The following is a 3,082-nucleotide window of genomic DNA, read 5'->3' on the forward strand; positions in this document are numbered from 1 at the left end:
AGCTACCAGAGAGAAGTTTCCAAAACAAAACAGAATAGCTAGTGTGTTTGAAGATTCGGAGAGGAAATTTATATAACTGAAGAGTAGTTGAAGGTTGACTAAATGATTGATACATAGAACATCGTGAAAATAAAATTACTGATTCAAAAAAGAATCCTGAGAAAGGAGAAGTCAGCACCGTATATTACATAACTCAGCCGTGATTGGCATGTTTCATTGTCATAGTAATGTAAACATGGATTATTAACTAAATTCATGATAGGACCTCACTGAGAGGAAGAGGGGCTAGAGGGTGTGCGTGCGCTTAACCGTGAATAATCACGTAGGGATTTGGAGATGAAAAAAATGAAAGTGGCTACTTCTGGAGAGTGGGAAACAGGTAAGGTAGGGCAGGGGACCACTTTTTTGCTTTGTTTTATTTTGATTTGGGGGTTTTTGAAGCAAGTTTTCTAGAGCATGTTTGACTTTTCAGGGCTCCACTTTATCTTCTGTCTTCAGTGGCTTTCCTTTGAAGATGGCTTTGTATGCTAGCCCCAGGTTCTGGACCTAACAGAATTTAACTTGCTCATTTAAAAAACAATTGTCATTTGAAAACCTCAAGGTGACTCTTCCATCTCTTGTCACTCTATCATTCTTTGATGCCAAGTAACCTTTTCTAGAGTTATAAATATAACATCTGGTGCCGCCTTCAGCAGCACATATACTAAAAATTGGAATGATACACAGAAGATTAACATGACCCCCTGCACAAAGATGACAGGCAAATTCATGAAGCATTCCATATTTTTAAGTAAAATGTTTCTGAGTTCAAATATATTAAACAAATACAGATAAATATATCTAAAGAGTTTATTTTAAATTAAGCCTTCATAATCACTGACTACATATGAAAATAAATCCACAAGTTCTCTCAAATTAAACAATTATTGAAAGTACTTTTTTTTAAAAGTACTTCTTTATTAAAGAAATGCTTCCAAATATTGAAAATTAGAAGTTTTCTTACTGTGGTAAAAGGCACATAAAATAAAATTTACCACTAATTACTTTTAGGTGTACAATTCAGTAGTGTTGGGGAAGAAGTGCTTTTTAAAGAAAATGTAAGCAGAAATTAGCTCAGGGTTGGAACTATTTGTATCATGATCTATATCAATGTATTTATTTAATGTTCCTCATTTCATATTAGCTTGAAGAAATGATGTTAACATTATAAACTTTCAAATGTCTCCACTGTAGGTAAGATCGAAGCCTATGAAAACTATTTAAAATATTCGAGAAATTAACTCATTTTTTCACCCACTTAACAGTTGGGAGCCATTTGAAATAAAAAAAAAAAAAAACAGTAGTGTAACCAAATCTAAGCAATCCAAAATAAATGCCCATTGTTTCTTGAGAGAGAGACAAGACATCACCAGTATGAGCTACAGAAAACACCCACGTTAACATCTTGGATATATTATTTTCTTGCTGAATAAAAAGTTAGGCACACAGCTTTTCTATACAATAACTGGAATTGTGCACAGTCTCCCTCCACACTGCTCTGAAAATGAACTTTTGTTTTATGCAGATGTAGGCGAATTAGAATGAACAAAAGGCACACATGAAGGCTGAGAACATTTAACTGAAAAGGAAAAACAGCTTTTTCTTCCATTACACAGGAGACCAGATGTAAATTGTTTACAGGCTGTTTTGCAGTGGGCAGGTTAGAAGGTTCCAGCTGTCCTGTCTTTGAAAGTGGCTATCCCTGGCAAGTATTTTCTGACCGCTCCTGCCAAGGTTCCTAACACAGCCTTTCTGAAAGGATAAGCAGGAAGAACCCCCTTCTGGAATCCTCTGGTCCTGTATCAGTGTCGAGGACCAACTTATTCCCACACCCACTATTGCAATAGTTTGCTCATTTCAAGGTCTGAGTCACTTGCTAGAGGATGGGTCCACAGGTTGCTGATGGGGCTGGGAAACTCCTGCAGATCCTCTAACAGAGCTTTTATGGGAGAAGAACACTGCATGACCCTTCTTTAAGAAGGCTGTTGGAGGGGCAGCGGGGTGACTCAGCAGCTGAGCGTCTGCCTTCGGCTCAGGTCGTGATCCTGGGGTCCTGGTTTCAAGTCCCGTGTTGGGCTCCCTGCATGGAGCCTGCTTCTCCCTCTGCCTGTGTCTCTGCCTCTCTCTGTGTCTCTAATGAATAAATAAATAAAAACTTTGAAAAAAGTAAAGATAACATTTTTAAATCAACCATATTAGCTGCATGTTGCAAAGATAGGCAACCTGAAATTGTAAGATATTTTCTGCTTATCAAATAAGCAGGAATAAATAATAATTCAGCGAAGGTATAGAGAAATAGGCATTCACATATACTATTAGTTAATATTTGTAAAAACCTTAGAACAGTTGCCTAGCACATAGTATACTTTACATAAGTGCTTGTTAAATAAATATTGGTAGGCATTTATTGGTAAAAAATTTGGGGAAGACAACTTACCAACAATGGATATTAAAATTTTGTATGTGTATATTCTGATATCCAGCACATTTGATTCTAAGACATTCCACCAAAATTCTCAAAGATGTATTATGTAGAAAGATGTTCAGGGAATTACTGTAATCATGAAATTTGAAAACATCACTGCCATCTTTCATGGTGTGTTTCTCCTCAGGTGGGTAGGAGGGTGGCCACAGCAGTTCCAGGGAGCACATTCAGATCATCAACATCCAAGGGAAGAAGACAGTGTCTTCCTGGGGCTCACTCCTAGGACTAGAAAAACCCTTCCCAGAAGCTTCCCGGTAGACTTCCTCTCTGTTCTCACTGGACATTTCTGGGATCCATGAACACTCCCATGCCAATTTCCAGCAAAGGGAATGGCATTACTCTAGCCCAGTGGTTCTTTTTTTTTTTTTTTTTAATAATAATAAATTTATTTTTTATTGGTGTTGAATTTGCCAACATATAGAATAACACCCAGTGCTCATCCTGTCAAGTGCCCCCCTCAGTGCCCGCCACCCACTCACCCCCACCCCCCGCCCTCCTCCCCTTCCACCACCCCCAGTTCATTTCCCAGAGTTAGGAGTCTTCATGTTCTGTCTCCCT

General features: G+C 38.2%; 1 non-coding gene across 1 annotated transcript; it reads left to right on the forward strand.

The window, feature by feature from the left end:
- Window positions 1–679: 679 nt before the first annotated feature.
- Window positions 680–788, forward strand: LOC119870624. The gene has a single exon (XR_005356269.1). It is a non-coding gene; the product is annotated as a U6 spliceosomal RNA (small nuclear RNA).
- Window positions 789–3,082: the final 2,294 nt, after the last annotated feature.

The sequence above is a fragment of the Canis lupus genome, chromosome 2 (genome assembly GCF_011100685.1).
Source record: "Canis lupus familiaris isolate Mischka breed German Shepherd chromosome 2, alternate assembly UU_Cfam_GSD_1.0, whole genome shotgun sequence".
NCBI classification, from domain to species: Eukaryota; Metazoa; Chordata; class Mammalia; order Carnivora; family Canidae; genus Canis; species Canis lupus.